Source organism: Anguilla rostrata, chromosome 13 (genome assembly GCF_018555375.3).
Source record: "Anguilla rostrata isolate EN2019 chromosome 13, ASM1855537v3, whole genome shotgun sequence".
NCBI classification, from domain to species: domain Eukaryota; kingdom Metazoa; phylum Chordata; class Actinopteri; order Anguilliformes; family Anguillidae; genus Anguilla; species Anguilla rostrata.
In genome coordinates this window covers 41,880,960-41,894,520 of record NC_057945.1, presented here as the reverse complement: position 1 = coordinate 41,894,520, position 13,561 = coordinate 41,880,960, and positions in this window count along the sequence as shown.

Here is a 13,561-nt window from a genome sequence, read left to right as displayed (position 1 = left end):
TGCATATTACCAGCTACATTCCCCCTGAAGCTCATTGACTCCAGTGGTTGCTGGAGGTATTGCAGTTTATTGAGCCTCTGGTGTCAAAAAGCACATTTGGACTGCATTTATATAGCGCTTTTAGCGTTAGGGGTTAGGTGTCTTGCTCAAGGACACTTTGACATGCCCAGGGCGGGGTTTGAACCGGCAACCCTCCGACTGCCAGACAATCGGCCTTACCTCCTGAGCTATGTCGCCCCATTTCCCCATGGAAGTTCATTCAAAACCATACATTTACCCTGGGAAAATTATACCATTTTAGACAGTACTTTTAAGTTCTAAAAAAATTTAAGACCTAACTAATAACTCTCCAGGGACTGAGAGAGACAGTGAGGGAGGGAGGGAGGGAGAGAGAGGGGGGGATATAGAGATTGCCAGGACATGCAATGCTGGGTGTGGCAACACAGTAGAAGATCTATCTATCTATCTACTATCATGTATATAATATATATATTCATAATGTTTGGGTATTGCATGAATCTACTTCTAATAGGGAACGGTCCATATGTGGCACTGAATTAGGGTCAAATTGGATTTGATTTTAAATTTCAGAATGGATTTCAATAGCGGTATGAACCTTTAAGCAAAGTTACTTTATTTGAAACTAAAAGGGGAACTCAGTGCCCTTGGATGTGATTTCCAAAGGAATGCAAAACGTTATCCTTTGAGGGTAAAAATGTGTTCAGACCAAACCACTCTTATGAGACCATAGAAGAGGCTGCTACTTGTCTGAACGGCGTTTAGTGTCGGATGATCAGTCGCCTTCTCAAACTCCTCCTCAGCCCTGCTGTCCAGCTGTGGAGACTCTTGGTGCAGTCCTGGAAAGCAGATGTCTTCTACTGAGGTCACTGCAATAATCACTTGTACCTGCAGGTTTTCCTCGAGAACAATGATAAAATCAGTTTGTTCTTCACAATATTGACCAGCCTTTAATTCAGACCCATGAGCTGCCCTGTTTGGCTCTGCTGGTCATCAATCCCCTCCAGCTCATTCAGAATGCTGCTGTTTCACTCACTCTCTCACTCTCTCTCTCTCACACACACTCTCTCTCACACACACACACACACACACACTCTCACTCTCTCATACACACACTCTCTCTCTCTCTCACTCTCACAAACACACTCTCACTCTCTCTCTCTCTCACACACACACACACACACACTCTCACTCTCTCATACACACACTCTGTCTCTCTCTCTCTCTCTCTCACACACACACACACACACACTCTCACTCTCTCATACACACACTCTCTCTCTCTCACTCTCACAAACACACTCTCTCTCACTCTCTCTCTCACAAACACACTCTCACTCTCTCTCTCTCTCTCTCACACACACACACACACACACACACTATTATGAAAACTTACACTCCACCCTGCATCCACTGGTTGCCTGCCTTATTGTCCCATCTCATTATATTATTATATTACAGGCATTTAGTAGACACTCTTATCCAGAGCAACTTACACAACTTTTTACACTGTATTTACACTGCATCAATTTATACAGCTGGATATGTACTGAAGCAATGCAGGTTAAGTACCTTGCTCAAGAGTACAATGGCAGAGTCCAACCTGGGAATCGAACCCGTGACCTTTAGGTTACCAGACCAGCTCCTCACTACACTGCCGCCCAAATTCCAAACAGAAATGTAGCGTGGAACACGCTTTCATTAGCCATCTATGTTAGATAGACACTTGTTTTTGGCTACCGGCATGAGTGAATTGTTAGGTATTTACATGTAGCATGATGATATTTAAAAAAAAATACAAAAACAGAAAACAACTACAGTCACAATAGAGAAAATGCATTGATATTACATTAAACATTTCAGATTAAACTTAAGACCTACTGGTAACATTGCATTTAATATTTGGATACATTTCTCTTTCTCTGTAATGTGTTAGGGTTAGCTCTATGTAAACGGATGATCCGTTCAATACCCACAAAATATAGAGTTGAGGTGGAGCCATGATCTGCCTCCAAGTAGTGCTTTGCCGTTGCAAAATCTGTATTCCGTGTTCTAATTTAGCCATTTTTGTTCTAAAAATGCCGTTTCGTGCTCAGACGTGCGTTTTGAGACTGCACCTGGTCTGGCCTCCCACCTGGACATGTAAGCCAGCACACGACATGCGTGGAGTTACAGTTAATCTTCTGCTCGATGGGAAGGTTGCGTCCTTTTGAGAGGTTTTGGAACACTTAGGTTTTCACAGTGTTATTGCAACATGCACAACCTACATAGCTTTTGTCAAATACCGGAATGTAAATGTGCTTTTATTTGCACAGTATGGATAGTTTTTTGTAATTTCTGCCGGAATTCATTAGTAAGTAGTAATTAGTGCATATGACTACTTTTTGAACAATCTGAGATAAGACTATTATGTTTTTTCAGATATTTTAAGTAGGGAACCCAAATGTGACCCAGTGCCAGCAAGCAAAGACTTTACCTATAGCTCACATAAAATAATAAAATGCTTAAATATTAGAGAATTACCTGGAAGCACTGATCTTGGGTGCATCAGCAGAGTCAACCGCACGTGTAAACAAGGAAAGGGTTAACATGTAAAGCAGGACACCATGTAAGCATACTGCTTCAAAAACTGCACTGATTGAAGGATCTGCTGTAATTCTGCTGAGGTTTTAAATTGTACACCAATGTTGGTATATACAGCCAATTAGCTCATTTAGCCAGGGTAATTCGTGGACACAAAAACCTGCCTACACACCAGCCGCTCGGAGACTGGAATTGCCCTTACCTTAGGTGGAAGGCTGCCCCCTATTGGCTCACAAACCAACATAACTGGTAACTTGGATTTGCAGGCTTATGCCCTTCCCCAGTGCTGACCAAGTCCAACCACTCGCTTTTCTCATGTTACTGTACACTGATGTGAAACTATCCCCCAAATTATATCTTGCCTTTATTCAATTTCCTTTCCATGATATTTGTGTAATGTAGGCTTAGGTACTTGTGTTCCAGGAAGCCTACTCCATGTAACTGTTTTTTTTAACGCAGATTTTTCCTAAATTCACTAGGGGTCCAAGCAGCGAAGCACATACACTCACTCACAACTTGTGTCTCCATATCGTCCCTTAGCTAACAAGAACATTGCCCTTAGAAGGCATAGGAAATGTATGGGCTTCGTATTTAAAGTGACCAATCATACCAGTGAATACATTAGCATAAGTCTCCACCCCACCCCGGCCCCACACTGCCAAAAAACAATTCTACTCCGCGCGAGGAGAAAGTGGCTCTTCGCGACCGAGGAGAAATATTTCGCGAGCGAGTACAACTAGCTCGCGCGCGGCTCATTGTTTTACTCGCGGTGTTGAAATTTGCGCGCGTGAAAGTGGTTTTGTGCTCTCGCAGTGAATATCTGCGCGCGTGGCTGCTTGTTTTACTCGCGCAGTGAGCCATATGCGTCTTCAACGTGGCCGTGCAACCGTCGCACATGCCGCACATTGCGCACAACCCATTTTTACGTGTACGTGCAGAAGTATAAAACAGGCTTTAGTGTTAGGACATAGTAAAGGCCTTTACGCCTAGTGGCTAGGACACATCCATGGCAATGCAGTAGATATGTTGGGTGAAGGTATATGATCATGAGGGCAAAACCATTTAACCCTCCTATTATGCCTGGGGTCAATTTGAACCCATTCAATGTTTACTGTCTCTAAAAATATGGTTACCATACTTTTTTCAGCTAGATATTTCATGACTTTTCCTAACTTTATGGGGAAAACATAGCAAACATGAAATTAACTGAAAAAATCATTTTCAATGTCCTGTACGCATGTTGTATGCATCGGTGTTGTTGGGGTCATTTTGACCCCAAACTCTATTGTTATATAAAATCATCATTTTGATCTTGTTTTTGTTGTGTTGGCTGAGGGCACTTTCACATTAATTTGTGTGTGTGTGTGTGTGTATGTGTGTGAGAGAGAGAGAGAGCATGCGTGTGTGTGCGTGTGCGTGTGTGTGTGAGGAGAAAACATAGTTCCCACGAGATCTCTGATCATTCTCGTAACATGGGGGTGGGGGCAAACTTATAATAAGGGCTGCACACACAGCCCTCTAAACCATTGCTCTTTGCATTTGTGCCTCAACTAAAGATTTTGAAAATGACCACCAGACAGAGGCATATATTTTCTGTCACTGAGGTTCTGTCACAGATCTTGGAGGGTGAAAGTGATTTAGATGAGGATATGTCTGAGACTGAGGATAATGTTGAGGAGGACCCTGACTATGTGGCATCCTCCTCTGATAATGAGAATGAAGCCTTTGAGATACCACATTCTGACCCTCCTTTTGTTTCTCAACCAGCAAAAGATGCTCCTGTCATCTCTCAACCACCAAGAAACCCTCCTGTCATCTCTCAACCCCCAAGAAACCCCCCTGTCACCTCTCAACCACCAATAAACCCTCCTGTCATCTCTCAACCACCAAGAACTGACATGTTCACTTCCAAAAATGGAGAACTACTGTGGTCCAGATCCCCAGTTGAGAGACAGGGTAGACTTAGTGCTGCTAATGTCATCAAAATAGTTCCAGGCCCCACCAGATATGCTAGCAGTCATGTACAAGACATAAAGTATGCATTTGAACTCTTCATAACACCATCAATGCAGAAGGATATTCTTGAGATGACAAACTTAGAGGGGAGGCGTGTGTATGGTGACAATTGGAAAGAGCTGGATGTGACCCACTAGCAATCCTATATTGGGATTACTGCAACTCTCTCCTTGCAAACCTGCCAGCTTGTGCCATACAGCCACTACAGATGATTCAGAATGCCGCTGCCCGGCTCATCTACAACCTCCCCAAATTCTCCCACGTCACTCCTCTGCTGCGATCACTTCACTGGCTACCGGTCGCTGCCAGGATCCGATTCAAAGCCCTGACCCTTGCCTACACTGCCGCCAACAGGACAGCCCCATCTACTTGCAGGACATGACTCAATTCTATGTGCCTACTCGACCACTCCGCTCTGCGGCAGCAGGGCGTCTTGTAACCCCTCCCACCCGCCCAAAGGGATCACAGAGCTTCTCCACCCTAGCTCCCCAGTGGTGGAACGAACTCCCCGTCCCTCTCCGAACCTCACCCTCACTATCCATCTTCCGCTGCGGCCTGAAGACTCATCTCTTCAGACTATACCTAGAATAACCACCACCATGCTGTATATTAAAAAAAAAAAAAAAAACCCTTTTTCCTGTCACTTGTTACATGTTGCCCCATCCCTGCACGTCTTGGTAAATTGTATTTGTCCTAATACTGTAGCTTATTGTTCTGCCTAGTTTGGCTTTGCAGATGTTAGACCAGGATAGTGTTCATTGTTCTCGGCTAGAAATAGCTGTACAAAATAAGTAATTGTACCTTACAGAACCCGTGTTCAGCAGTTGTCTACGATCATGAAAATGCACTTTTTTGTACGTCGCTTTGGATAAAAGCGTCTGCCAAATGAATGTAATGTAATGTAATGCTTATTTTGGCAGGAGTGTACAAGTCAAAAGGTGAAGCAACAGCAAGCCTTTGGAATGCTGACACTGGTAGGGCAATTTTTCCAGCCACAATGTCTCTGGAGACATTTCATGTTTTCTCCCACATTATACGCTTTGATGACAGGGAAACAAGGCAGGGTCGACATGAGCGTGACGAACTTGCACCTATCTCGTCTGAATGAAGAATTGATACCAACGGGTACCTAGTTGAGCTGTTATGTTCATTTTTTATCAAAACTCAGTTCTGGTGATTAATTTACTTTTTATTGGTGTTTCTTCATTATTGAATAACTGTCATATGTTACTTATTGATGTTCTGAAGTGTTTTCTGAACCTAAACATTTGAAATGTTTGACATTTTTCATATTTTTTCCTGGGGTCAAATTGACCCTGAACATAAAATGTTACTGTGCTTGATAATAAAAGGTGTATTTCTTTCCAAATGTTATTTTTCTTTTTTAATGAGCACTTAATACCAACATAAAGCCCTGCAAACACCAAAACATACTTTGTTTTCCATTTTAGGTCAATGAATGAGATTGTACAGTTATTTGCATATTTCGCTATAGTCATATAAAATCAATACTTGATGTATAAGGGGAGGATGGGGGGAGTCATGTTTTATTTACTGGGCTATTAAGATGGTCAGTGGGAAGGCCTAAAGTAGCTGAGAGAGAAACTTCGGTAACACTTTCAGTTACAATTATTTTCTGCAGGTTTATATTGCTGGGGTCAAATTGACCCCAAACATAAAAGTTGTTAGTTAATTTGAAAATAATAGGGGGGTTAAAAATCGCTCCATAGGGGGGCGCGATAGTGCCAGTGCTTGGACCCCTCCCAACCCTTGGAATCCTTTAATTAGGGGTCCAAGCAGCGAAGCTGGTGGAACCCTATTGTATTTGTTAGGATTATTATTATTATTCTTATTATTTTTCTCCGGTAAAAGTGTCTGAGGCTCAGCAACCATAAGTCCTGGAGCGACCAAATTTGGCAGGTGGGTTTCTATGTGCCCCCACTACTCAGGCACTAAAAATCACGTACGTCGGCCAGATGGTGGCGATATAACAAAGGGTTTTGCGTAAAAGGCCATAACTCCCACACCATAAGTCCGATCAACACAAAACTTCATCAACATATGCATGTGAACGTGCTCTATACCTTTGCCATTGGGACCACCTGTGTCCGCCATATTGTTTGCCCGCCATTTTGACTTTTTAGTTGGGGCGTGGCAGTTTTCTCCGCTAAAATGTCTGAGGCTCAGCAACCATAAGTTGTAGACCAACCAAATTTGGTAGGTGCGTTCCTGTGGCCCCCCACTACTCAGGCACTAAAAATCACCTATGTCGGCCAGATGGTCGCACTATAACAAAGGATCATACTTTAAAAGGTCATAACTCCCACACCGTAAGTCAGATCAACACAGAACTTCATCGACTGATGCATCTGAGTGTGCTCTACAACTTTCCTATTGGGAGCACCTATGTCCGCCATATGGTTTGCACACCATTTGGACTTTTTCATTAGGTGGGGTGCGGAAAAGCTGGAGCTCCAAATCCAAACGATTACGACATCGAGTAAACTTCTTTACGGCAAGCGACAACCATGGCGACGCTAGTTTTTATCAGTGAAAGCACGGTCTGACACTGCCACCTAGCGTGCATGCTAGGATAGGGGACCAAAAGTTTTTCAGTAAAAGCTTTCTGAGAGGATGAATAATTACTTTTCTTTGGCATGGATCCATTTGAAGACAGTATCGGGTGAGTTTGTTTAGTCTTTGAATCTGTCATTATGCTGAGAAATAGTTAAACCATTTTATTGATAGGTTCTGAGTTTCTGTGCACACGCGCGAAAACACGCTGGTATAATAAAACAATGACGGTAATACATATATAGTCCGCTTCGTTCCGTTGCTACCATAACATAACAGACTATCTTATGTCTACAGCTGCAGTTCTCGCTGCAATTTCAAACATTGAATATTCACAAAAGACGCAATTTATACTTTTCTTTGGCATGGATCCATTTGAAGACAATATCGGATGAGTTCGTTCAGTCTTTAAATCTGTCATTATGGTGAGAAATAGCTAAACCATTGTATTGATAGGTTCTGAGTTTCTGTGCACACGCGCGAAAACACGCTGGTATAATGAAACAATGACGGTAGCCTAATACATATATGGCCCGCTTCGTTTCGTTGCTACCATAACATAACGACCTACAGCTGCAGTTTCTCGCTGCAATTACTAATATTGAATATAAACAAAAGACGCATTTTACGCTGTAGTCTGCCAATGTCTAAAATAATACGGTCCATTTGAAGACAACATCGGGTGAGTTCGTTTAGTCTTTAAATCCGTCATTGTGCTGAGAAATTTTATTCTCAATTTAATTTCTAAATTGACTGTAAGCTTAGGGTTGTAACTAGGTAGTTGTTCCGTAGGTGACTTAGTCTTAACTCGTCTTAACTATTGCTTGAATGTTCTCATAGACTGCGTTGTTGCTGTTCTTGTTTGTGTTAGCGTTAATCAGTTTAACCAACTGGGTCCAAGTTGAACTATGCGGATGTTTCCTGCACTTGGAACGGTATTTCTCTCTAGGGTTTTCGGCACACTAATTCCTGGTTATGGTTATACATTTTGTTGTACGTCGCTCTGGATAAGAGCGTCTGCCAAATGCCTGTAATGTAATGTAATGTAATGTAATGCAATATTCCGTAGCAACAAGATAAACCCGACATTAGCCCTAAAATATGCCAATACAGCAGTGAAAAGGCTGCTCACTGAATAACGAAATAAACGAGACAATTCAAAACAAAAATTATACCATGTCATTCTACAGTCAATATCTGGGACTAAACATTTAATAAATATACAATCTTACCATCGGTTTTACGCGTAGAGATGTCCCTTTTGCGAATGAGTGGTTATATATTGTCTTGGATAATCCGTTTGTGAAATGTCGGATATTTTCAAAAATAGCTGTGCGTAATACCACACCTGTTGCTTACGGCGTTGTCGTTCTTCTTAGACCAATTTGGCTTGATTGACAATTCATTTATTCAGTAGGTGAGAGTGTAAGCTTTCTAACGATGTATAATATGTCTGATTTGGCTTTTGGAATAGCGTTTTATAGGTCAGCTTAACCGAAAATTTTCTGATCTGCCAATGTCTACATAAATAAACCGGTAGGCTGCTCTGCGGTCAGCACGCGGGTCGCGAGTTGATATTAAGTCCTTTTTTTAGTTTTTTCTCAATGTTGTCTTTATCATTTGAAATGTGCATTTAGTGTCATTATTCTATCTGTCTCTGTGGCGCTCTGAAATGTGCATTCTCTGCTAAACTGAGCAATGGATTGGAATATGTGTCTGACGTAGTGTTGCACGGTATGCCAAAACTTCAGCACTTTCTGGGTACTTAAAAAAAAAAAAAAAAACAGAAAAAAAAAACGGTTTCGTATTTGAATTTCCCGATGTTCGGTAGTTCTGTGTCAAATGTAAAAGCCAGGGAAATGTGTCTCCCGCATTACTGATTTAGAGGATGAAAAGTGTAGTTTGTCAGAATCTTCGCTAGATGGCAGTAGCAACTAAGGTTGCCAAGTGAGGTGACCTGCGCTTGTGCATTCACTTCCCTGATACAGCGCAAGCTTTGACTCAGTTCACTTCAGTAGCAATAGGTGTTCCAATTTGGAAATATTTTATTATAGATAGATGTTGTATTGTTATTAAAATATGCCGTTTTTCAATCTATTTAAAGGTGAAAGACCTGTTTTAAAAATTATTTACTTTACAACTGTTTAATTTTTGAAATATTTTTAACATTTGTTCAGTGTTGTAACACTATAGGCCTATGCATATTAATATGTTGAAGAGGCTTCAACTTAAAGGTTGTTAATGAACCAGGTTGTTCATAAACCATGAATTCGAAAATGAGGTCAACCCTTGTGGACATTATGTTTCTGATCTATTAAGGTAATTTCAGTATCGTTAGGTACCGAGTATCTAATTAGCATCGTTTCAGTTTCAAATATCATTTCAGTATTGAGTATCGTAATACTAAACCTGGTATCACTATCAAAGTCAAAATTTTGGTATCGTGACAACACTAGTGTGACACCTTTTTTAGTTGCGGCGCAGAAACGCTGCAGCTGTGCATACACGCCGGACCATCAAAGTGTTACGACATGCCGTCTAAGTGTTACGACATAGTAAGGGCCTTGACGGGAAGCGGCCCGGACACATCTATGGCGACGTAACTAAGTCATCCGACAGCGTCTCTTAGCTCAAAATTGGCCGCAAGTCATCAATATTTTATACAATCATCATGATATTCAGTAGATATGTTGGGTGAAGGCATATGATCATGAGGACAAAGCCATTTTTAAATCGCTCCATAGGGGGCGCGATGGTGCCAATGCTTGGACCCCTCCCAACGCCGCTTGCGGCTTTAATTAGGGGTCCAAGCAGCGAAGCTGGTGGAACCCTATTGTATCTGTTAGGATTATTAGGGGTCCAAGCAGCGAAGCTGGTGGAACCCTATTGTATCTGTTAGGATTATTATTATTAGGGGTCCAAGCAGCGAAGCTGGTGGAACCCTATTGTATCTGTTAGGATTATTCTTATTATTATTATTATTATTATTATTTTTCTCCGCTAAAAGTGTCTGAGGCTCAGCACCCATAAGTCCTAGAGCAACCGAATTTGCCAGGTGTGTTCCTATGGCCCCCCACTACTCAGGCACTAAAAAGCACGTAAGTCAGCCAGATGGTGGCGCTATAACAAAGGGTAACGCGTAAAAGCCCATAACGCCCACACCATAAGTTAGATGAACACAAAACTTAATCGACCTATGCATCTGAACGTGCTCTACAACTTTGCCATTGGCCCCACCTATGTCCGCCATATTGTTTGCCTGCCATTTAGACTTTTTAGTTGGGGCGTGGCAGTTTTCTCCCCAAAAATGTCTGAGGCTCAGCAACCATAAGTTGTAGACCAACCAACTTTGGTAGGTGGGTTCCTATGGCACCCCACTACCCAGGCACTAAAAAACACCTATGTCGGCCAGATGGTGGCGCTATAACAAAGGGTCATAGTTTATAAGGTCATAACTCCCACACCGTAAGTCAGATCAACACAAAACTTCATCGACTGATGCATCTGAATGTGCTCTACAACTTTCCTATTGGGAGCACCTATGTCCGCCATATGGTTTGCACACCATTTGGACTTTTTCATTAGGTGGGGTGCGGAAAAGCTGGAGCTCCAAATCCAAACGATTACGACATCGAGTAAACTTCTTTACGGCAAGCGACAACCATGGCGACGCTAGTTTTTATCAGTGAAAGCACGGTCTGACACTGCCACCTAGCGTGCATGCTAGGATAGGCGACCAAAAGTATTTCAGTAAAAGCTTTCTGAGAGGATGAATAATTACTTTTCTTTGGCATGGATCCATTTGAAGACAGTATCGGGTGAGTTCGTTTAGTCTTTGAATCTGTCATTATGCTGAGAAATAGTTAAACCATTTTATTGATAGGTTCTGAGTTTCTGTGCACATGCGCGAACACACGCTGGTATAATAAAACAATGACGGTAATACATATATAGTCCGCTTCGTTCCGTTGCTACCATAGCATAACAGACTATCTTATGTCTACAGCTGCACTTCTCACTGCAATTTCTAACATTGAATATTCACAAAAAAACGCAATTTATGCTGTTCTCTGCCAATGTCTAAATAAATAATACGCTACCGTAAAGCTTTGAGAGGATGAATAATTACTTTTCTTTGGCATGGATCCATTTGAAGACAGTATCGGGTGAGTTCGTTAAGTCTTTAAATCTGTTATTATGCTGAGAAACAGCTAAACCATTTTATTGATAGGTTCTGAGTTTCTGTGCAAACGCGCGAAAACACGCTGGTATAATGAAACAATGACGGTCGCCTCTTAGTCCGCTTCGTTCCGTTGCTACCATAACATAACGACCTACAGCTGCAGTTTCTTACTGCAATTACTAATATTGAGTATAAACAAAAGACGCAATGTATGCTGTAGTCTGCCAGTGTCTAAATAAATAATACTGTCCATTTGAAGACAATATCGAGTGAGTTGGTTTAGTCTTTAAATCCGTCATTTTAAAGAGAAGAGAGAAATCGTATTCTCCATTTAATCTCTAAATTGACTGTAAGCTTAGGGTTGTAACTAGGTAGTTGTTTCGTAGGTGACTTAGTCTTAACTCGTATTAACTATTGCTTGAATGTTTTCATAGACTGCGTTGTTGCTGTTCTTGTTTGTAGCCTATTAGTGTTAATCAGTTTAACCTACAGGGTCCAAGTTGAACCATACGGTTGTTCCCTGCACTTAGAACGGTAGGCTGCTGCCCTCTAGGGTTTTGGACACACTTGTTCCTGGTTATGGTTATACATTTTGTTGTACATCGCTCTGGATAAGAGCGTCTGCCAAATGCCTGTAATGTAATGCAATATTCCGTAGCAACAATATGAACCGGACATTAGCCCTAAAATATGCCAATACAGCAGTGAAAAGGCTGCTCACTGAATAACGAAATAAACGAGACAATTAAAAAAAAAATTATACCATGTCATTCTACAGTCAATATCTGGGACTAAACATTTAATAAATATACAATCTTACCATCGGTTTTACGCGTAGAGATGTCCCTTTTGCGAATGAGTGGTTATATATTGTCTTGGATAATCCGTTTGTGAAATGTCGGATATTTTCAAAAATAGCTGTGCGTAATACCACACCTGTTGCTTACGGCGTTGTCGTTCTTCTTAGTCCAATTTGGCTTGATTGACAATTCATTTATTCAGTAGGTGAGAGTATAAGCTTTCTAACGATGTATAACATGTCTGATTTGGCTTTTGGAATAGCGTTTTATAGGTCAGCTTAACCGAAAATTTTCTGATCTGCCAATGTCTACATAAATAAACCGGTAGGCTGCTCTGCGGTCAGCACGCGGGTCGCGAGTTGATATTAAGTCCTTTTTTTAGTTTTTTCTCAATGTCGTCTTTATTATTTGAAATGTGCATTTAGTGTCATTATTCTATCTGTCTCTGTGGCGCTCTGAAATGTGCATTCTCTGCTAAACTGAGCAATGGATTGGAATATGTGTCTGACGTAGTGTTGCACGGTATGCCAAAACTTCAGCACTTTCTGGGTACTTAAAAAAAAAAAAAAAAAACAGAAAAAAAAACGGTTTCGTATTTGAATTTCCCGATGTTCGGTAGTTCTGTGTCAAATGTAAAAGCCAGGGAAATGTGTCTCCCGCATTACTGATTTAGAGGATGAAAAGTGTAGTTTGTCAGAATCTTCGCTAGATGGCAGTAGCAACTAAGGTTGCCAAGTGAGGTGATCTGTGCTTGTGCATTCCCTTCCCTGATACAGCGCAAGCTTTGACTCAGTTCCTTCAGTAGCAATAGCTGTTCTAATTTGTAAATATTTTATTATAGATAGATGCTGTATTGTTATTAAAATATGCTGTTTTTCAATATATTTAAAGGTGAAAGACCTGTTAAAAAAATTATTTACTTTACAACTGTTTAATTTTTGAAATATTTTTAACATTTTTCTATTGTTCAGTGCTGTAACACTATAGTCCTATGCTTATTGATATGTTGAACAGGCTTCAACTTAAAGGTTGTTAATAAACCGGGTTTTTAATAAACCGTGAATTCGAAAATGAGGTCATCCCTTGTGGACATTATGTTTCTGATCTATTAAGGTAATTTCAGTGTCGTTAGGTACCGAGTATTGAATCAGTATCGTTTCAGTATCAATTATCGTGATACTACACCTGGTATCGGTATCAAAGTCAAAATTTTGGTATCGTGACAACACTAGTGTGACGCCTTTTTTAGTTGCGGCGCAGAAACACTGCAGCTGTGCATACACGCCGGACCATCTAAGTGTTACGACATAGTAAAGGCCTTTACGGGAAGCGGCCAGGGCACATCCGTGGCGACGTAACTAAGTCATCCAACAGCGTCTCTTAGCAC